This window comes from Xenopus tropicalis, chromosome 3 (genome assembly GCF_000004195.4).
Source record: "Xenopus tropicalis strain Nigerian chromosome 3, UCB_Xtro_10.0, whole genome shotgun sequence".
NCBI lineage: Eukaryota > Metazoa > Chordata > Amphibia > Anura > Pipidae > Xenopus > Xenopus tropicalis.
In genome coordinates this window covers 138404820-138428859 of record NC_030679.2, presented here as the reverse complement: position 1 = coordinate 138428859, position 24040 = coordinate 138404820, and the positions used below count along the sequence as shown (strand labels likewise).

The 24040-nt window shown below is 46.7% G+C and overlaps 1 protein-coding gene across 4 annotated transcripts in view; it reads left to right on the top strand.

Moving 5' to 3' along the window:
* The first annotated feature begins 3241 nt into the window (after positions 1-3241).
* The window catches only part of LOC101733959 (beta-1,3-galactosyltransferase 2-like), a 65634-nt gene continuing 44835 nt past the window's right edge, over positions 3242-24040 (top strand). The window contains exon 1 of one of the 4 annotated variants that reach the window (XR_004222094.1): positions 3242-3482. The gene's annotated coding sequence lies outside the window, so the exon portion shown is untranslated. Of the gene's footprint in view, positions 3483-6879; positions 7560-8383; positions 8406-24040 lie in introns of those variants that run through there. The other 3 variants (XR_004222093.1, XR_004222092.1, XM_031899395.1) reach the window with 3 other exon arrangements.

Sequence of the window (24040 nt, the reverse complement as noted above, 5' to 3'; positions counted from 1 at the left end):
GGGAATCATTTAACCATTAAATAAACCCAATAGGGCTGTTCTGCCCCAATAAGGGGTAATTATATCTTAGTTGGGATCAAGTACAGGTACTGTTTTATTATTACAGAGAAAAGGGAATCATTTAACCATGAAATAAACCCAATAGGGCTGTTCTGCCCCCAATAAGGGGTAATTATATCTTAGTTGGGATCAAGTACAGGTACTGTTTTATTATTACAGAGAAAAGGGAATCATTTAACCATTAAATAAACCCAATAGGGCTGTTCTGCCCCAATAAGGGGTAATTATATCTTAGTTGGGATCAAGTACAGGTACTGTTTTATTATTACAGAGAAAAGGGAATCATTTAACCATTAAATAAACCCAATAGGACTGTTCTGCCCCCAATAAGGGGTAATTATATCCTAGTTGGGATCAAGTACAGGTACTGTTTTATTATTACAGAGAAAAGGGAATCATTTAACCATTAAATAAACCCAATAGGGCTGTTCTGCCCCCAATAAGGGGTAATTATATCTTAGTTGGGATCAAGTACAGGTACTGTTTTATTTTTACAGAGAAATAGGAAATCAATTTTAAAAATCTAAATTATTTGATTAAAATGGAGTCTATGGGAGACAGGCTTTCCGTAATTCTGAGCTTTCTGGATATCAAAAATTTAAAGAGTCAGATTTTTTTTTCTGTTTGTACAAAACCTGCTGTTAAAAGTCATAATTATGAGTTTAAAAGTCATAATTCACCAGATTTTTTTTTTTGGTGGCCCCACTGCTCTTCCGTACTGGACAGAAACATAAGTAACAGCAATAAAACTCAAAGCGTACAGTCCGTTTTTTGGTTGCTAGGGTCAGTAGCTACCAGCAACAGATGACATTTAGGCAAACAGGAAGGCTAATAAATCATATTAATATGAATATCAAATGGATAAGTGTGGGAAAATACAATGAGCCAGAACTGGACTGGAGTAGCCCAGCCCTCTTATGGGTTATCAGCTGAGCAAGCATCATGCTGTCTTATAACTATGAAGGCAAACAGAATTGCCCGCTATTAGCTGGTAGGGAGGGAGGACCAGGCAACAGCCCTCCAGCAAATACAGTGATTTAATCTGCCTCAGCCACACAGTCAGCACCAGCCCCCTGCCCTGTTTATCAATGGCTGATGGAAGCCAGCCGGGCACAGATAGAGGTATGTAAAAAGGTAGCCATACACGGTAAGATCTGTTAGTTTGGCAAGGTCGATCCTTCCCCCGATATGCCCACCTCGGTTGGATGATATTGTGCTAGTGGGATTGGCCCTAGGGCTAAACAATCGCATTTCAAAAGTTGGGCGACTGCAGCAATGAGCCAACGTTGTTCCCGATACAGGTATAGGACCCGTTATCCAGAATGCTCGGGACCATGGGTATTCCGGAAAAGGGATCTTTCTGTAATTTGGATCTTCATACCTTAAGTCTACTAAAAAATCAATAAAACATCAATTAAACCCAGCAGGATTCTTTTGGCTCCAATAAGGATTAATTATATCTTAGTTGGGATCAAGTACAGGTACTGTTTTATTATTACAGAGAAAAGGGAATCATTTAACCATTAAATAAACCCAATAGGGCTGTTCTGCCCCCAATTAGGGGTAATTATATCTTAGTTGGGATCAAGTACAGGTACTGTTTTATTATTACAGAGAAAAGGGAATCATTTAACCATTAAATAAACCCAATAGGACTGTTCTGCCCCCAATAAGGGGTAATTATATTTTATTTGGAATCAAGTACAGGTACTGTTTTATTATTACAGAGAAAAGCAGGCGCGTGCATAGAGTAAAAGCATGGCGGGTGTCACCACACGGGAAGCGGTGGGCCTCCCCGCCGACCCCCTAGACCACCAAGTATAGTTAGAAGACCCTATACAGGTACTTAAACATCTTACTCCGCCTCTTCAGCCCCTATACAGGTACTCAAATCTCTTACTCCGCCTCTCCAGCCCCTATACAGGTACTCAAACCTCTAACTCCGCCTCTCCAGCCCCTATTCAAGTACTCAAACTTCTTACTCCGCCTCTCCAGCCCCAATACAGGTACTCAAACCTCTTACTCCACCTCTCCAGCCCCTATACAGGTACTCAAACCTCTTACTCCGCCTCTCCAGCCCCTATACAGGTACTCAAACCTCTTACTCCACCTCTCCAGCCCCTATACAGGTACTCAAACCTCTTACTCCACCTCTCCAGCCCCTATACAGGTACTCAAACCTCTTACTCCGCCTCTCCAGCCCCTATACAGGTACTCAAACCTCTTACTCCGCCTCTCCAGCCCCTATACAGGTACTCAAACATCTTACTCCGCCTCTCCAGCCCGTATACAGGTACTCAAACCTCATACTCCGCCTCTCCAGCCCCTATTAAAGTACTCAAACCTCTTACTCCGTCTCTTCAGCCCCTATACAGGTACTCAAACCTCTTACTCCGCCTCTCCAGCCCCTATTAAAGTACTCAAACCTCTTACTCCGCCTCTCCAGCCCCTATTAAAGTACTCAAACCCCTTACTCCGTCTCTTCAGCCCCTATACAGGTACTCAAACCTCTTACTCTGCCTCTTCAGCCCCTATACAGGTACTCAAACCTCTTACTCTGCCTCTTCAGCCCCTATACAGGTACTCAAACCTCTTACTCCGCCTTTCCAGCCCCTATACAGGTACTCAAACCTCTTACTCCGCCTCTCCAGCCCCTATACAGGTACTCAAACCTCTTACTCCACCTCTCCAGCCCCTATACAGGTGCTTAAACCTCTAACTCCGCCTCTCCAGCCCCTATACAGGTACTCAAACCTCTTACTCTGCCTCTCCAGCCTCTATTCAAGTACTCAACCCTCTTACTCCGCCTGTCCAGCCCCTATAAAGGTACTCAAACCTCTTACTCTGCCTCTCCAGCCTCTATTCAAGTACTCAACCCTCTTACTCCGCCTCTCCAGCCCCTATAAAGGTACTCAAACCTCTTACTCTGCCTCTCCAGCCTCTATTCAAGTACTCAACCCTCTTACTCCGCCTCTCCAGCCCCTATACAGGTACTCAAACCTCTTACTCTGCCTCTCCAGCCCCTATACAGGTACTCAAACTCAAAGGGTTTTTGTCCTGAACAGAGATCTTGGGAACCCACTACTAATGTTCACACTGACTTCTAGGGTGTCCATGGGCTGCTTTATGAGAGAGAAGGGATGTTAGGTTGCTTCTGGCAATATAAGTGTCAACATGATGGTTAGTCTCCTCCAATCAGCATTGGGAGGCGGCTTCTTAGAGTTCCTGTCCCCTCCTCGCCTGAGCAAATGGGGTTTCTGTAGAGTTATGGCTTTAGTTTAGGCATGTTTGCAATAAACTTGCAAGGGCTTGCGCTGCTTATTATTGCTTTGCAGTGCCAGTACTTGCTCTTTTTCAGACTATTTGGGATGGTGCCGATCCCTCCAGCATCTGTCCACTGTTTGGAGAGCCAGGGTGTGCGGGTAAGAGTTTTTACTTTTTTTGCTTTAGTTTAGGCACCTTATTGGCGGCAGAACAGTCCTATTGGGTTTATTTAATGGTTAAATGATTCCATTTTCTCTGTAATAATAAAACAGTATCTTGTACTTGATCCCAACTAAGATATAATTACCCCTTATTGGGGGCAGAACAGCCCTATTGGGTTTATTTCATGGTTAAATGATTCCCTTTTCTCTGTAATAATAAAACAGTACCTGTACTTGATCCCAACTAAGATATAATTACCCCTTATTGGGGGCAGAACAGCCCTATTGGGTTTATTTAATGGTTAAATGATTCCCTTTTCTCTGTAATAATAAAACAGTACCTGTACTTGATCCCAACTAAGATATAATTACCCCTTATTGGGGCAGAACAGCCCTATTGGGTTTATTTAATGGTTAAATGATTCCCTTTTCTCTGTAATAATAAAACAGTACCTGTACTTGATCCCAACTAAGATATAATTACCCCTTATTGGGGGCAGAACAGTCCTATTGGGTTTATTTAATGGTTAAATGATTCCCTTTTCTCTGTAATAATAAAACAGTACCTGTACTTGATCCCAACTAAGATATAATTACCCCTTATTGGAGGCAAAGCAAGTCTATTGGGTTTATTCAATATTTAAATGATGTTTAGCAGACTAAAGTTATGGATATCCAAATTATGGAAAGATCCCTTATCCGGAAAACCCCAGGTCCTGATCATTCTGGATAACCGGTCCCATACCTGTATATATAATATACAGTTTGGTCACTTCCCTATGGGACCAAACTGTAAACTATATCCTTACAAACAGTGCTAAGTGGTATCATTTCTGTCACATGATTCACTATAACAATATTGTATATTATAATAAATAAAGAACCCTCTGTTGTAAAATATAAGGATATTAGAAGTCACCTGGGAGTTCCATGACCTGTATAAAAGCACTCGGTCTTTGGCCTCATACCTTAATATGGTCATGGGACTCCTCGGTGACTTATAATATCCCTATATGTTACAATAGGGGGTACTTTATTCACTATATATTATGATTTTTCCACACTGTTAGAGGTGTTTCAGAGCCTATATTCGCAATCAAGACTTTTCAGTTGTTGAAGGGGTGAAGGGGACTTGCACCCTCTTGAGTTTCCCCTTCGGACAGGAACTAGTGCCCCAGGTCCCCATAATGATATTTAATATCTCAGCAACTGGGTTCCTTTGTGTCTGTGTTGGAATATAGTTCTGCTTCAGTTTGGGGGAGAGGCTGAATCTGCTAAACTTGCACGTCTGTGTGTGATTGGAAGAAATTCCAAGAAATTACCATCATTTCCCGTTCCTGGACTGCACAGAAATAGCAGACACCTTGGGTTATTCCCTGCACTGACCAAGCCCCCCCTTCCTATCCTGAAGTGTATATAAGGAACCCACCCCCCCCAACAGACTGGGTCTAGTTTCCAAGCTTACCCACTCACACTTACTGTTATAATTATCCTTTCTCTAATGTATTTGTGTAAGTACTATGGTCCCCCCCCCCCCCCCAACAGACTGGGTCTAGTTTCCAAGCTTACCCACTCACACTTACAGTTATAATTATCCTTTCTCTAATGTATTTGTGTAAGTACTATGGTCCCCCCCCCCCCCCAACAGACTGGGTCTAGTTTCCAAGCTTACCCACTCACACTTACAGTTATAATTATCCTTTCTCTAATGTATTTGTGTAAGTACTATGGTCCCCCCCCCCCCCCCAACAGACTGGGTCTAGTTTCCAAGCTTACCCACTCACACTTACAGTTATAATTATCCTTTCTCTAATGTATTTGTGTAAGTACTATGGTCCCCCCCCCCCCCAACAGACTTGGTCTAGTTTCCAAGCTTACCCATGAAAAGGTGGGGAATGAAGGTGTCAACGGATTCTCTGGAGTCCAGGAATGAGACAATACGGTAAATTGGGTAGAATTTATTCCATTCCTGTACTCCTGAAGCAGCATAAGGCTTGGGTATACCAAAGCTAATGGAATCAGTAAGAATAATGTTTGTGAAGCCTCTCATGTATCCAGGTCATGGTATATCTGCAGTAGTCAAATCAACTGGACTTGCAGATGTTTCGCCATTCATCCAATTGGCTTTCTCGATTCAGAATGGCTTGTGCAAAGATCTTGCTGAAGTAAACACCCTGGGATGTTGCTCCAGTCAGCATAACCTGTTTATCATAACCAGCATGGGATCAGGTATTTCATGAAGAGGAGGTGTTGATTTTATTAGCAGGATTGGAGCTATGACGCGCTATTAAACTTTTCATGGAGAGGTGCCAAAACAGCACTGTACTTGCAGACAATGTAGGTAAAACATAGGCTAAAAGACAACACCCTTGGCAACAGAACAAAGTTTAACCCAGAGCAAGTATGGACCTATACCTAAGTACCACCCAGGGTAAGACTGGGACACCGGGAAAAACCCTGACCCCTGTCGGTGCTCCTCCGCCCCTGACGCATTTCACTTACGCATGATCAGGGGAGGATGTTGGGCAGTGGCTGGGGGGGGGTTAGGGGGCATGGACCCTTGCGGTATACGTGGCAGCCCCGGTGGTCCCTTCACCCCCCAGTCTGACCCTGGTACCACCTATTTCAAGTACAAGGATAAGTTCTACAGGCAGAAGCATGGCTGAGCCATGGGATCACCAGTTTTGCCCATTGTGGCAAACCTGTACATGGAGGAAGTGGAAAGAAAGGCCCTGCATAGCTTCAAAGGGATCACTCCCAGTCATTGGTTCCGATACGTGGATGACACCGCGGTTAAAATACAGACATTCACTGAATACCTCAACACAGTGGACCACAACATCACATGGGAAGATGTGCTAGGTAACACGCTGGCATTTTTGGACTGGTAAGAGTCAGAGAGGATGGAAAGCTGGAAATAGAGGTCTATAGGAAACCAACCCACACAGACCAGTACCTGCTGTTTGACTCCCACCATCCACTAGATCCCAAACTGGGGGTTATCAGAACCCTACAGCACAGAGCAAACAAGATCCCCCCCCCCAGCACAGAGGCGAAGGCGACACCAAAACTACTGGTGAAGGAGGAAAGCAGGACTGGCAAAAGAACCTGGTCCTCCCATATGTAGCTGGGGAGTCCAAAAATCTTAGAAGGTTTTTTTTAATAAACACTGCATCCCTGTCTGCTTTAAACCCAGAAACACACTGAGGCAGCAGCTGGTTCACCCAAAAGACCCAATCCCAAAGCATAAGGAGAGTCACATGGTGTATGCAGTACAGTGCAGTGGGGAGTCACATGGTGTGTGCAGTGCAGTGGGGAGTCACATGGTGTATGCAGTACAGTGTAGTGGGGAGTCACATGGTGTATGCAGAGCAGTGCAGTGGGGAGTCACATGGTGTGTGCAGTACAGTGCAGTGGGGAGTCACATGGTGTGTGCAGTGGAGAGTCACATGGTGTATGCAGTGCAGTGGGAAGTCACATGGTGTATGCAGTGCAGTGCAGAGGGGAGTCACATGGTGCAGTGCAGTGGGAAGTCACATGGTGTATGCAGTGCAGTGCAGACGGGAGTCACATGGTGTGTGCAGTACAGTGCAGTGGGGAGTCACATGGTGTGTGCAGTGGAGAGTCACATGGTGTATGCAGTGCAGTGGGAAGTCACATGGTGTATGCAGTGCAGTGCAGAGGGGAGTCACATGGTGCAGTGCAGTGGGGAGAGCTCTGACTTGGGAGAATGCAAAGAGCAGTTACACACGCATATGGCGCAGCACAGTAGAGGCAGCTCCTCGGTCAGGACTCAGCCGGGTACCTACATCTAAAGGAAAAAGGAGACACATTTGAAGATTGCCAGGTCCATATTTTAGAGGCGTGAAAGAGGCCATGTATGTGAATACAGAAACCGAGTCTGAATAGAGGCGGGGGGGTGCAACATCTATTGTCTGCCACATACAGTGCTGATTTGGCATCTCCCCCTGGAAGGTATAATAACACGGCTTGGATGGAAAAGCAGGTGGTTTGTTGACTGAAGGCTCAGTCCCTTATTGGAAAGTCTTCCTGCCGGCACCAGTGAATTAACAGGTACCTTATTGTTCTTGCTAGGACTGACCGGGTCCGTCTGCAGATATATATTCCATGTTGAGCTTGGGGATTTGTCTCCACTTCTGCTTCTCTCTAATCCAATTATCATGCCGATTCTGGCTGAACTAATTAGCCAGTTACCTGGAATACTGGCCACACCTTGCTATGGGGGCCTTGGTTAGCTCTCACTATCAGCACTGAGCTCAGTGCAACCGGGGCAGTTCCAGTTTGTTCCCAAGTTTGGACTGGGGGTGCAGGGCTAGAGCTTTCTCCTAGAGCAGAATATGTGTGTTTTATATCCCTTCAGGGTTGGACTGGGGGTGCACGGCTAGAGCAGAGTATGTGTTTTATATCCCTACAGGGCCAGACTGGGGGTGCAGGGCTATAGCAGAGTACAGTATGTGTGTTTTATATCCTTTCAGGGTCAGACTGGGGGTGCACGGCTAGAGCTTTCTCCTAGAGCAGAGTATGTGTGTTTTATATCCCTTCAGGGTCGGACTGGGGGTGCAGGGCTAGAGCTTTCTCCTAGAGCAGAATATGTGTGTTTTATATCCCTTCAGGGTTGACCTGGGGGTGCAGGGCTAGAGCAGAGTATGTGTATTTTATATCCCTTCAGGGTCGGACTGGGGGTGCACGGCTAGAGCAGAGTATGTGTATTTTATATCCATTCAGGGTTGGACTGGGGGTGCAGGGCTATAGCAGAGTACAGTATGTGTGTTTTATATCCCTTCAGGGCTGGGCTGGGGGTGCAGGGCTTGAGCTTTCTGCTAGAGCAAAATATGTGTGTTTTATATCCCTTCAGGGTCGGACTGGGGGTGCAGGGCTAGAGCTTTCTGCTAGAGCAGAGTATGTGTATTTTAGGGATATAAAACACACATACTCTGCTCTAGCAGAAAGCTCTAGCCGTGCACCCCCAGTCCGACCCTATGCAGGGCTAGAGCTTTCTGAAAGAGCAATGTATGTGTGTTTTTTCCTGGTGTCCCGGCGGCCCAGTCCAACCCTGCACTGATCCAATTCAGAGAGCTCCTTGAGAATACAAGCAATGGAATAAAGCTGCCCCTACACGTTCAGATTCGTTCTTTCATGGAATGTTCTGATATCGGCCGTATGTTTAAATGTGACGATCCAACATTCAGTCTGAAATTGGTGGGAGGAGGTTCTATACACGAAATAGTTGGCAGCCGCCAATCGCTCGAAAGTGACTCCCATTGTAGGTCGCCCAAGGGTATTGTCAGATACACAATAATGCGCTGATTTATCCTTATCCGACTGAAATTTTCTAACCTGTCCCATCGACTAATTTGGTGTACGGCCAGCTTAAAGGGGTTGTTCACCTTTCAGTATGATGTAGAGAGAAATATTCTGAGACAATTTGCAATTGGTCTTCATTTTTTATTTGTAGTTTTTTAATTATTTTGGAGCGTCAGCAGTTATCTGGTTGCTAGGGTTCAAATTACCTTAGCAGCCAGGGAGTGGTTTGAATGAGAGACTGATATCTTTCTATTCAGGCCTCTCCTATTCATATACGTAATATAAAGCAACAATAACAATAAAACTGTAGCCTCACAGAGCAATATAAAAAATAGAGGAAATATCGCACAGGAGGGAGGGAGGGAGGCGAGTCCATTGCATTATATGGGGGAGGGAAGGAAAAACCAAAGCAGCCCAGGGGGCACAAACGGGCAGCGCCCCCATCCTGCTACTGTACCATCTGATCATTTCACACAGGAAGCTGGAATAAAGCTGTTGCGCAGGGAAACACTACATATCATTGGGGCCCACAGAGATTTTTCCTGCGTTGCACTAAATGATAAGTTACCACACGAGTTTTGCAGAAAGTGAGAAACTCCAACTTCACCAGCCGGCTCATCACTTTCTGCCAAAGTTGTGTGGTAACTTTTCTCTTATTGCAATGCACCAGCGCCTGACCGTGACCATCCCTGAGTAGTGAGCTTTTACTCACCTTCTATCCCACTGCCCCCCCAGCCCCCCCAGCCCTTTTATAGCCACTCCCACCCCTCCCTTGGTCACTCAAATGTTCTCTGCAGCAATCTCTTCCTCTGCCCCGACCCGTACAGAAACCAAAGGCCAGGGGAGTTGGTAGTGTTGGTAACAGTGGCCACCAAGGCTGACCAGGGGGTGGCAAAGTAATTGCACTCTTGGTGGCCCACTCTCCCTACTATACCTGCTATCCCACAGCCCCAGTCCCTTCCCAGAGGCTATTATCCCCCACTGCTACTATAGGCACCATCTCTCCCTACTATACCTGCTATCCCACAGCCCCAGTCCCTTCCCAGAGGCTATTATCCCCCCACTGCTACTACAGGCACCACCTCTCCTTACTATACCTGCTATCCCACAGCCCCAGTCCCTTCCCAGAGGCTATTATCCCCCCACTGCTACTATAGGCACCATCTCTCCCTACTATACCTGCTATCCCACAGCCCCAGTCCCTTCCCAGAGGCTATTATCCCCCCACTGCTACTATAGGCACCACCTCTCCTTACTATACCTGCTATCCCACAGCCCCAGTCCCTTCCCAGAGGCTATTATCCCCCCACTGCTACTATAGGCACCACCTCTCCTTACTATACCTGCTATCCCACAGCCCCAGTCCCTTCCCAGAGGCTATTATCCCCCCACTGCTACTATAGGCACCATCTCTCCCTACTATACCTGCTATCCCACAGCCCCAGTCCCTTCCCAGAGGCTATTATCCCCCCACTGCTACTATAGGCACCACCTCTCCTTACTATACCTGCTATCCCACAGCCCCAGTCCCTTCCCAGAGGCTATTATCCCCCCACTGCTACTATAGGCACCATCTCTCCCTACTATACCTGCTATCCCACAGCCCCAGTCCCTTCCCAGAGGCTATTATCCCCCACTGCTACTATAGGCACCATCTCTCCCTACTATACCTGCTATCCCACAGCCCCAGTCCCTTCCCAGAGGCTATTATCCCCCCACTGCTACTATAGGCACCATCTCTCCCTACTATACCTGCTATCCCACAGCCCCAGTCCCTTCCCAGAGGCTATTATCCCCCCACTGCTACTATAGGCACCATCTCTCCCTACTATACCTGCTATCCCACAGCCCCAGTCCCTTCCCAGAGGCTATTATCCCCCCACTGCTACTATAGGCACAATCTCTCCCTACTATACCTGCTATCCCACAGCCCCAGTCCCTTCCCAGAGGCTACTATCCCCCCACTGCTACTATAGGCACCATCTCTCCCTACTATACCTGCTATCCCACAGCCCCAGTCCCTTCCCAGGGGCTATTATCCCCCCACTGCTACTATAGGCACCATCTCTCCCTACTATACCTGCTATCCCACAGCCCCAGTCCCTTCCCAGAGGCTATTATCCCCCCACTGCTACTATAGGCACCATCTCTCCCTACTATACCTGCTATCCCACAGCCCCAGTCCCTTCCCAGAGGCTATTATCCCCCCACTGCTACTATAGGTGTAGTAACCTGTGTAACACTTGTTTGGCTTAATAGGGGTATTATACCAGGCTAGTTGGACAATTAGAGCACGTGTTACAGCAACCCCCTTTCCCAGGAATGGGCCTCCGCTATATGGGAGCTATGTCAGGGGCTTTATGGTGTTGCTGAACTACAACCCACACTGTGTTGTGCAATATAATAAGTGATTGGACGCCAGGAGCTCTTGCAGTTAACTGGATAATGGTTTATTGAACAAGGCACATACAGAATAGTGCGGCAGGGTATATACTCACAGTCACAGCAGTATAGAACTTGGTCACAGAGAACACAGCAGATGTGACACTCAGGGTAACAGTATAGCCCACTTGGAGGTTATGCAGAGTATTAGCTGTATGCCAGGAATGGATGCCCTCTACTGGAACGGATCCCCTCCAGCCAACTATGGTTCAGGGTAAGGAACTGCCTGAATCCTGCGTCTTAACTGTGGTCCCTACAGCAAGGCATACAGAGCCTGGGTTAGACTAAACCCTTACAGTCTCCTTTGATGGGGCTAGTGCTGCCCTTACTAAATAAGCTATCTATGCTCACCACTCCTAGAGGGTGCTTTTACATATGACTGACTGTGCTGGCTCAATCTCATTCACGGGGCCCTGTCCCCGACTTACAAATCAGCAGTTCTCTTTACTGGGGCCTAATTGCCTCAGGCTCAGTGACATGAAGCCTCAGGACAACATCAGCCAAAGAGGAAGACACTTCCTTGTGCCAGACACTATATAGTCTGCACAAGGGGAGTGGTCAACCTGGGCTAAACCTATAGGGGGTAGCCTAATACTGTAATCTGAGTGTAGAGGGCTCTGCCCTATTACAACACAGATAACATAAAGGTAGGGGATAACACCATAGGGAACTTAACCCTATGGGTCCCTACATTCACCCGGGGGAAGAATCCATTCCGACCCGGCAATGGTAAACAACCTTAAGTACACATTTCAAGCAAAAACAGTAGTGCATTGATTTAGTGCAAAAATACAGTACCCTTACATCCATTTCTGATACCCTCTCCTGAGGAGTATCTGGTACATTGGATAGCTGTAATAGAAATTTCAAGGCACAGAAAATATTAACTGTTACGTTACTAGTTACGTTTCTGTAAACCATATACAATACATGAGTGTCACTATGGATCACTCAGGCACTTACTTATAAAGATCCTTGAGATACCATCTGGCTCTGCAACAGAGGTATAACAGGCACAATACTTAGAAATCTTGAGTCACCTTCCTGCCCCTAAACAGTGGTGCTCAGGTACACACTTAGGTATCCTAGATATACCACCTGTAACCTGCAACAGGAGTATAACAGGTACACTTACACATGGAAACGATCCTGCCTTCATTCAGGTGTTCCAGGCTCAAGCTTAAAGAGAAAAAGATTAGTGCAAACAATAGTTAACTCATTAGACATTTATGGCCCCACCCAAGCCAACTTTATTAGTCCATTGCTTCCCACCCTAGCCCAGTGTTCATGAATCTCCCGTCATGCACTTCGTAGGTGTGGATTACTGCAATGGGTCCTCCCTGTGAGGATGAGGTAGAAGTTGCAGTGAGGTGGGGGCTCAGCAGTCTTTTTAGAGCCAACTATGTACACAATAAATGTCTCAGCAGTGCCTCCTTTTGGAGGAGAACAAACCCACCACTGAGGGGTAAACGAAGGAAGAAGTCTCTGTTTGCTCAATACCGTGAGTCCAGAGTAGGGATTTCATCCCAAAACAGAAGAAGGAGGGTACTGGCCAGTCGCTCAGTCCCTATACAATGTTCCTACAGTGCCCAGCCGGTGCCACTGTGGAAAATCACGGACGTACCCCAAATCTCTTCAGGGTCTCCTCGTAGGAAAGGTAGTAAGAAGGATGAGGCTTGTCAATCCTTCCCCCTCCGGGGAGTTGAGCATTCATGCTGAAAAACTTGTCGTCATGAAATTTGCCGCAACTTTTGACGAAGTGTTTAAGGATGGTTCTCCCGGGGGCGTGTCCAGCCGCGCATGGAGCAGGACGCATCTCTTGGCGCTCCCGGGGTCTGAGTCTCCAGAGGACCATAAACAGGGGGCATCCCCTCACAACCCCCACCCCACGGAAGCGAAGGGGTCCCCTTACCTCCCCTCTCCTACCTGCCGCATTGGCCGCGCTTCTGGGTCCCGCCGCAATAAAATTCTAACCGCGGCCTAGTCGCGCCCGGAAGCCGCGGGTTAAATTTTGGAGGCCTGCCCGCGATAGCGTCGCGTCGGCGCGGAGGGCACCGAACACAGGTGTTGCACCCCGGAAAAGAGCCTCTAAACCCACAACAGCTGCAGACAAGAGGAGGGTGAGTAAGCCCTGACCCCGGGGGCGCCCTTCCATCAACCCCAACCCAGTGCAGCTGCAGTAGTGGAGCTCCAGTGGTGCTCCACACCAAGCCCCACTCCAAGCCTCTGCCAGTCTATAAGCTTCACTATAAAGGCTGCAGATTACACTACATACAGCTGAACCATAACACAGAGACAAACTTATATAGTCTCTACTGTGACAACTGGGAACTACTATTTACTAAACAGGGGTTTAGCCCTGAGATGATGAACTAATAGTTAAGGTACAACAGCACCGTGCACAGAGCGCTCCTTCTGTACTACCTCTGCCAAACAGACCTACTAGCAGTACCGATACTTAAAACGGAACAGTGCCTGTAACACCTATCATTACAATGGGGAAACACTCTCAAAAGCAAAAGACAGAAACAACCACACGATTGGAGCGCTTTGCTCGAACTGAGCCACAGAGCTCTCAATCTATTTCGCCCAACGACTCACTTCCACCATCACCAGAAACGAGAGCGGAGACACCAGAACCAACATCAAGTGAACTCCTCTCAGCAATAATTGAAAGTCGTACCACTACCACCTCACAACTGGAAGAGATCAAGGTGGACATTTCTCTCCTGCGCCATGACTTGCAGAATATAAGAGAACGTACCACGGAGATAGAAACTAGAGTCTCCACACTGGAGGACACAGTCTCCCCTATCCCAAATGATGTTACGGCCATCAAACAACAGCTTCAACAAGCGCTCAGTAAAACAGAGGATCTTGAAAACAGACTCCGTAGGAACAATGTGCGCATTGTGGGCCTACCTGAGAAAGTGGAAGGCCAAAACCCAGAGACTTTCATAGAAACTGGCTGAAACAAACCTTAGGAAACGACATATTCTCCGCTATGTTTGTAGTTGAAAGAGCCCATAGGGTACCTACCAAGCCACATCCGCCTGGAGCCCCTCCAAGACCATTCCTGCTGCGGATGCTAAACTATAGGGACCGAGATGCTGCCCTAAAGGCTGCAAGGCTAAAGGGCCCCATTACCTTCAATGGGTCAACAGTTTCACTGTATCCAGATTTCTCGCCAACAATACAGAAGCAAAGAGCCACATTTACAGCAATTAAAAGGCGCCTTCGTGAAGCACGCATTCCCTATGGAATGATGTACCCTGCAAGGCTCCGAATACAAGACGGCGATCGAGTGCAGTTCTTCAACTCACCTGCGGAGGCCGAGGACTGGCTAAGCCGTAGGAATCCCAGACGATCACCACCACGTGACTGAAGAGCTGGCAACCAATTACCCTGTATCACCCTTAAAGTCTCCTGATGGCTGATTGGTTCGGACAACATTCTAAGGATACTTACCACTGATAATCTCTCACATATCCAAGCAAGTCCTTGAACGTACCAAGCTGCTAGGTTTGCAACTCCAAAGACCCGTCAAAGCATGCTTTAAAGAGCTTGGAGTTCCAGGAAATACCTAGACAATACCCCACAGGTTACGCTGTGGCCCTCATCCTCTGGGCACTCCTGCCGACACTTCCGGTCTGGCCTTACCACAGAGCTCTGATGCTGCGGTAGCTCTTGTGCTATCCCTCCTCTTACTTTTTCAACATACTCTAGTTATTTCTATTTTTTCTAAGTTTTCACTATAATGTCTAGATGAGTGCGGACACGCTCTCCAAAGCTTCTATAAGCATACAACAGTTTTGGGTACTAGACCCACCTAGGTTGGGAAGGTGGGTAGGGTGGGCTAGGGTATTCTGGTTGGGGATGTTATGTTTTTTGTTTGTCTATAACACTATTTTCCAGGTCTTACAACTCAATAAGATGTTCTTTTGTAAATGCGAAATAATGACGGACATTGCTCGCGGCAATACAAATTTAAACCTAACCCAATATGGCTAAGATCTCAGTGACCTCTTGGAATATAAGAGGGCTTAATTCCAAATTCAAAAGGAGCCTTATGTTCACCTACCTAAAGAGATACCCTCCTTCTATTCTCCTATTACAGGAAACCCACCTTACGGGCCAAAAAATACTAGCACTTAAAAAACCCTGGGTGGGATGGCATTACCATTCTACCTATTCCTCTTACTCCAGAGGAGTTTCAATACTTATACGTAAAGGGGTGCCATTTGAATTAATCCAGCTACATACAGACTACTATGGTAGATTCATGATTCTTCATGGCCTCCTTGCTTATAAACCCATAACAATTATTAATATATATGTACCACCCGCCGTTTGCAATGTCCGTCTTAGATCAAGTTGTTTCTAAACTGGCAGAGTTCCCTATAAGTCCATTTATCATCATGGGAGATTTTAATAATAGTATGAATCCCTCTTTAGATAGATCCAAAACAGAACCCAACACATCTACTAGACTTGCGGTGTGGGCAGATGCTCTACACCTAACAGAGGTTTGGAGATGGAAAAATCCCACAGCAAGAGTTTTCTCCTGCCACTCACTTACCCACAAGTCCCTCTCAAGAATTGATCTGGCTTTCGCCTCAGCAGATCTACTGCCCATGGTTGACACAATACAATATCTACCACAAGCCCTATCAGATCACTCACCACTCAGCCTTACCCTCCGCTGGAACCCATCTCCGGTAGACAGATTATGGCGGTTGAGTCCTCTATGGCTCAAAAATGAGGTAGTTGCCACTCACAACCAAAAAGCGTACACAGAATTCTGGGAACTAAACAATAAATCAGCTTCACCACCAATACTTTGGGACGCCTCTAAGGCAGTTATGAGGGGTGAACTAATAGCAGTAATATCCCAAGCGAGAGAGGGAAAAAAGGAACAGTTAAACGAGGCAGAGAAAAGTCTTATTGCAGCGGAAACTACACACACCCAAAACCCTACAGAGCATACATATGAACAGCTTCTATCTGCAAGGAACTCCCTCAGTCGGGCTACTATTTCACTAACAAGAAAGGCAGTACTATACCAAAATCAGCGCATTTTTGAGCAAGGGGATAAGAATAGTAAACTATTAGCCTATCTGTCTAAACCCCAGAACAATTCCACAGCAATATCCCACATTCGGCAAGAAGATGGCACACTTACCACAGAACCAAAAATCATTGCACAACAGTTTGCCTCCTACTATAAAACCCTATACACAACTACAGTCACCTACCCTAAGATACAACTAGCACGATACCTAGCAAGCATCCCCATTCCAAAACTAACCCCAGCAGATAGGGCATACTTAGATGCCCCAATTACAAAGCAAGAAATTGCGGACGCAATTGCAACCCTTCCACCCAATAAGACGCCAGGCCCGGACGGACTACCTTCCAACTGGTATAAGGCACTATCTGAATATATTCCCATTAAATTATTAGAAACTTTACAACATGCCTATGATAACCAAACATTACCTGCCTCCTTTGCTGAGGCGCTAATAGTGGTCATCCCGAAGCCGGGTAAGGACCCTTCCCTCTGCTCCTCATACCGCCCCATTTCTCTAATTAACACAGATGCCAAAATTTTGGCCAAAATTCTGGCGATGAGGCTTCAACGGGTGGTCCCCGACCTTGTACACCCTGATCAATCAGGCTTTATGCCCGGGAGATCCACTGACATTAATTTAAGAAGACTCTTTACCAATTTACAAATCCCTCACTTAGAGATGGGCACCAGGGTTGTGGCTTCCCTAGACTCCGCCAAAGCTTTTGATTCAATTGAATGGGGATATTTATGGGAGGTCCTATCCGGCTTCGGCTTTGGCCAATCATTTTTAAAGTGGATCAGGCTGCTATACCAACGTCCAACGGCAAGAGTCCGAGTAAACGGGATCACTTCTCCCCCTTTTTCCTTGGAAAGAGGGACTCGCCAAGGCTGTCCACTCTCACCAATATTATTTGCCCTGGCAATAGAGCCCCTAGCCATACTGATCAGGAACTCCCCGGGTATTAAGGGCCTTACATATGGTAATATCAAAGAAAAAGTATCACTATATGCAGACGACCTACTAATATATCTTGCAGATCCCAGGGACTCGCTGACCTCTCTGTTGCAACAAGTGGACAACTTTGGCCATTATTCCGGTCTGCGAGTCAACTGGGATAAATCAATCCTTTGTCCCGTAGATCCTCTCCAACCACAACCTGTGGTACCCAATATACCTCTAAAGTGGGTCAATCAATTTAAATACTTAGGAGTCTGGATAACTGTAGATCCTACTAAATACATCTCACTTAACCTAGACCCCTTACTGGTGGATCTTAAAACCCGACTGGCCCAATGGTCCAAGTTACCACTCTCACTCTGGGGTCGCATAAACATAATTAAAATGATATACCTTCCCAAATTTTTGTACATATTGCATAATTCCCCAATCTTTATCCCTAAAGTCTTCTTTAAGAAACTTAACCAAATTATCCTACCATTTGTCTGGAACAATCGGCCCCCTAGAATGGCCTGGACAAAACTCTGTGCTCCTCTAACCGAAGGAGGCCTAGCCCTCCCTCACTTTTATCACTACTTCTTAGCCTCGCAGATACACTTCCTACACTGGTGCTTTATTCATGACCCTTATAACCCAAATATGCAGCTCCAGGCAACAATACTTGGCTCACTGGAAGGACTAAACAATTTTCCATACCGACACCTTAAAGACACAGGCCCATTGCCAACAACTCTAACCATCCCGCATAAAGCCTGGACCATCACACTCACTCTACTCAAACACCCGCCACCCTTACTCACGCCCAGGCTTCCTCTGTGGGGTAACCAATACTTACCACAATTTAGATCATTACATAACTTTGTATATTGGCCTCGCCACAATATTAAATATCTGGGAGATCTTATGGAACACTCGGCCTTCCCAACATATGCGCAGGTCCGAGAGAAAGCCCAACAACCTGCTCTTCACCTTTACAAATATTTGCAGCTGCGATCAGTATTCACGGACCAATTCGGCACTCTCACCCCTCAGCTTATTTCTTTAACAGTGGAGGTAATCCTCCACTCTAGTAATCCAGCAAAGCTTACCTCAAATCTATACCAAAACTTACTCTCAGCAGGCCCCAAACCATTTAACTCGGCACAAATATGGTGGACTTCCCAAATACCAGCACTCACCCAAGATGACTGGGAGGAGGCAACAGACACAATGTACAACTGTCTCATCTCTACTAGAGACAGATTGATACAGTATAAAACCTTCCATCACCTGTATATCACGCCATTAAGGTTGCACCAGATGGGCCGTACCCCAACAGATAAGTGCCCGAGATGTGCAGCTAGCCCTGCTAACTTTTTTCATATGATCTGGGCATGTCCCCATATCGCTAAGTTCTGGTCAGCAGTCACTAAATACTTATCGAATAACTTAGCCTTCCCTACTGTGACTGCTCCTGAAACTTGCTTGCTAGGAGTCCTAGACAGTATAATCGCTCAAAATAACTCCCGGATGCGCTACAGAATACTCCTGTTCTATGCAAAAAAAACAGTTGCAATGCATTGGATGGGCACTACCCTCCCCACCGTTACAGCCTGGAAGAATCTAGTGAATGCGGTAGCTCCTCTGTATAAACTCACATATGAGACTAGAGGCGCACCTGATAAATTTGACAAAGTTTGGGGCCCATGGTGTGACTTAGAGGGAAACTGAACTATTCCGCTCCTAGCTACATTATAAGCCCCCCCTGCATCCCCCCCCCCCACCTTTTTTCTGCCACACCCTGAACATCTAACTCAGGAAGCTGATGGACCCAACATGCTGGAACTGCTGCCAGACTCACACTCACACTCTGTAATGTTACACCTATCCCTTTAATGTTTGTAACAAATTCTAGAGATTGACCTGGAAAAGAAAATCCAATACTTCTTCCTCATTGCACTGTAAAATGTGTTACTTTATGTTTTTGTTTGTATAAAAATTAATAAAATGCACCTTTCAAAAAAAAAGGATGGTTCTCCCATACCACCACTCGTGCATCATGTTTCCTACGAACTCTACATCACGGCCACGTCGCTCGGCGTCACTGTGGAATACTCCCTCAGTGCCAATCTCTGCGCGCCTGATGATTTCTCCATACAACCACTCTTGTACCTTCTTCTCTACCTCATCAAAAACCCACTCTGGGGCATATGGCATACAAAAACCCCAGAGTTCCATTACACGGGTATTTATCATCCTCTGTACCCTGGACACTGACCGCATCTTTGCTGGGTCTCCCCGTCCTGGCAAGACCCAAAAAGCTTGATTTAGGCCTGGCGCGGCCCCTTTAAGTGGTACAGTGGGCAATGACAAGACCGGCTCTGCTGGAGGCTGGTCAGGTACTGGTGGTGTAGGCATTGGTGTGGGTGATGGTTTATCTACCCAAATTGTAGTGGTCCCATCAGTGGCCCAATCTGTAGGCTCCTCTGAAGGACTCTCTGTGGGTGGAGAGGAAGGCTTGTTGGCTACAGCCCATACTCTACCCCTCCCCCTAGCAACAACCTTACGATCCAGCATTACTGGAGGCTCCTCCCCCGAGCTGGTTCCACGAGGGCTATCCTTAACACCTCCCATGGGTGGAGAAATAGGCTCCTCTTTTATGGCCTTGGCAGAAAGAACACTACGTGCTGGTGAGGATGCTGGTGTGAAAGGCTCCGCCTCCGCGGAGAGATCTGACTGCACAGACAGTTTGCTTATTCCCAATATCATGGGGCCAGGCAGTGGGCGACCCCTAGGGGGCCTTGTTTCCTGATATGGGCCAATCCAGCAGCCATAATAACATAAACTGCAGTGGCTCTGGAAATTCTTTGCCTCCTCTATGAGGGTAGTGCCACACCTGCCACAGAATGGTACAGTCACCCTTTCTCCCTCACCATTTAATCTCTCCCCAAATGTACCCACCCATACGTAGCGGGCACCTGCGTCTATCACTGGGGGGTCTCTGAGGGTGAAAGCTTTTGTTTTGTCCTCATCAAGAACCTCCCAGCCATCCCAGCCTTTATCTGCCATTTCTGGGGTAGACGTTGGGTAAAAATTAAGCACAATTGACCTGGCCGCAGCCGCTGGCTCAGGTAATACTGGCACAAATAGAACAACCACCCGCTCCAAAGAGAGCCGCCCCACTATGTGGCTTGGCTGGGCGCGGTGGCAAACAGTGTCTTTAATGCTCAGCCGCAGCCGCGGTCTGAGCTGAAAACTGCACAAAATGTTATGCTGGGGTACCCCCGTATGATCCCTCGCAGCCGCGTAGGGCGGTGTAGTACCCAAAATTCGGCACAAAATATTTATGGCCGGCCGCACTGTTTAGGCCGCCCCACTATGTGGCTTGGCTTGTGCGGTAATTTACAAACAGTCCCCCTCCTAAGAGAATCTTACCCGCAGCCGCGGTATAAATGGAGAGTGAGGCACTGTTGCTGAGTTGCGCAGCCGCGCTGGTACTCAGTATCGCTTTGTGAAGAGGTAGCCCTTGTCCCTAATGCAGCCGCAAGAGGTCTCTAGGCACAGCAGTGAGGAGCTAGCTTGCACGCGTCCGCTCTCTACAAAGTCTCTTCACAAAATGGCGGCGGTGACGTGCGTCCGGGAGCCGCCCTTTGAGATCTCGCGTCTAGACTAATCTTCACGCGAGACTCCCCCTTCGCGCCAAATACCTCCCGCGTCACTCAGAAAGTGCGCGAAACAGCAGAGGGTGATTGACAGCACAGGGCAACCAATGGGAAACGGTCTAAGAGCTCCAAAAGAACCGAACCCACGGCCAATTACAATTCAGATTTTTCAATGCAGGCTAGCCTTTTTGCCTGTCAGTGATTTTTAGAAGCACAATTTACACACAGTGTTTTCCAGCCCCACTATTACGTTGGGCGCCAATGTAACACTTGTTTGGCTTAATAGGGGTATTATACCAGGCTAGTTGGACAATTAGAGCACGTGTTACAGCAACCCCCTTTCCCAGGAATGGGCCTCCGCTATATGGGAGCTATGTCAGGGGCTTTATGGTGTTGCTGAACTACAACCCACACTGTGTTGTGCAATATAATAAGTGATTGGACGCCAGGAGCTCTTGCAGTTAACTGGATAATGGTTTATTGAACAAGGCACATACAGAATAGTGCGGCAGGGTATATACTCACAGTCACAGCAGTATAGAACTTGGTCACAGAGAACACAGCAGATGTGACACTCAGGGTAAACAGTATAGCCCACTTGGAGGTTATGCAGAGTATTAGCTGTATGCCAGGAATGGATGCCCTCTACTGGAACGGATCCCCTCCAGCCAACTATGGTTCAGGGTAAGGAACTGCCTGAATCCTGCGTCTTAACTGTGGTCCCTACAGCAAGGCATACAAAGCCTGGGTTGGACTAAACCCTTACAGTCTCCTTTGATGGGGCTAGTGCTGCCCTTACTAAATAAGCTATCTATGCTCACCACTCCTAGAGGGCGCTATTACATGTAACTGACTGTGCTGGCTCAATCTCATTCACGGGGCCCTGTCCCCGACTTACAAATCAGCAGTTCTCTTTACTGGGGCCTAATTGCCTCAGGCTCAATGACATGCAGCCTCAGGACAACATCAGCCAAAGAGGAAGACACTTCCTTGTGCCAGACACTATATAGTCTGCACAAGGGGAGTGGTCAACCTGGGCTAAACCTATAGAGGGTAGCCTAATACTGTAATCTGAGTGTAGAGGGCTCTGCCCTATTACAACACAGATAACATAAAGGTAGGGGATAACACCATAGGGAACTTAACCCTATGGGTCCCTACACCTGCTTGTGTAGACATTTTGGTTAAGGGCATTCTTACTGTTTTGCCATTGCTTGATGATGATATTCCTATTCCTGTTTGTGTGCTTCCTGTTAAGCTGAAAGCAAGCATGGAGCAGGCCAGATCTACCTGCCATGTTCTAATAAATATACCAAAAGTTCCAGTGTGTATCTGTACCTGAACTAACACAGCAGAAGTATTAACCCACTGCTAGCCAGCAGTTTATGACAGTGGCGACGAGGATTTGTGCATTTGGACTCAGACTCAGCTGCAGAGCAAACAGGCTGCACAGGCTGCATGATTCCTTCTCTGCACAGTGAGTAACTTGCTACAATGTCTGCCATTGGGAAAGTCCCAGAGTTCTCAGAATCTGCTGAAGAATTTGAGTCTTATTTGGAAAGATTTGAGAGATGGCTGTCTGCAAATGATGTTAGTCAGGAAAAGAAAGCAGACATTTTACTTGCTACACTGCCAGCAAAAACCTACAGTCTCCTTAAAACTCTTATAGCTCCTGCAAAGGCCACTGAATTGTCCTATGAGAGAATTACAGAGACCCTCTCTCAGCATTATAAACCCCAGCCTATCATCATTGCTGAACGCTTTAGATTTTATAGGAGAAATCACAACATGGGGGAAAGCCTTGCAGACTATATTTTGGATTTAAAACGGCTATCTGCCTCCTGTGAATTTGGTACATTCCTGGATCAGGCTTTGCGAGATAAGTTTGTATGTGGCCTCCATGATGAGTTCTACCTGCATAAGCTGCTAAATGAAGCAAATATCACTTTCAAGTCTGCTTGTAACATTGCCTTGGCCATAGAATTAACCAGAAGTGACTCTCAGCAATTCAAAGAGCAAAATAGATCTTCATTTACAGATATCCCTAAAATAACTACAGGGTCTAAACCCATTTCACCAAATTCACCACAGCCACCTACAGTGTCAGTTACAGGTGAGCAAGCATTTCAGACACAAAGGGTCAAACCCTGCTACCGCTGTGGGGGCCAGCATCAGCAACTGAACTGCAGATATAAATCAGAAACCTGTAGAAATTGTGGAAAGTTAGGCCACATTGCTCGTGTCTGCAGAAGCAAACCAGGCAGGCCCAGGGCCCAATATGTGACTAATTGTGACAGCCAGGAAAGTGACTGCACAGACTTGAATACAGTCAATACTACACATGGGGGAGATGATGGCATTTATATTAAGCTGGAAATTGATGGGCATCCAGTAAACATGTTACTTGACACAGGTGCATCTGTATCACTAATATCAGAGTTTGTTTACAAGAACTGTTTAGGTGGAATTGCACTGCAGAACTCACTTTTACATCTCACTTCTTATACTGGAGAGAAGATTCCTGTACTTGGAGAGATTCTAGCACCAGTCACATATGAAGGTCAGTCATTTACATTGCCTTTAGTGGTTGTGAAGGGCAACAGGCCCACCCTTTTGGGCAGAAATTGGTTGAAGCACCTAAAGCTGAATTGGGCTAAAATATTTACTATCAAACAAACTGAAGCTGCCTTTCACAAAAATCTGGAACAGATCCTGAGTAAACATGACTCCCTCTTTAAGGAGGAATTTGGCAGTATTAAGGGGCTAAAGGCAACTATCACTGTAAATTCAGATGCAAAGCCCATTTTTCATAAGCCACGTCCCTTGCCATATGCTCTTAAAGAACCTGTGGAGAAAGAACTAGAAAGAATGGAACATTATGGTATTGTGTCACGTGTCAAATACAGCAGCTGGGCTGCCCCAATTGTAGTGGTCCCAAAAAAGGACAAAACTATTAGACTTTGTGGTGACTACAAGGTCACTGTCAATCGCTGTATTGAACCAGAACCCTACCCACTACCAAATGTAGAGGACTTGTTTGCTACACTTGCTGGAGGTAAATACTTTAGCAAAATTGATTTATCTAATGCCTATCAACAGCTAGAGCTGGATCCGGATT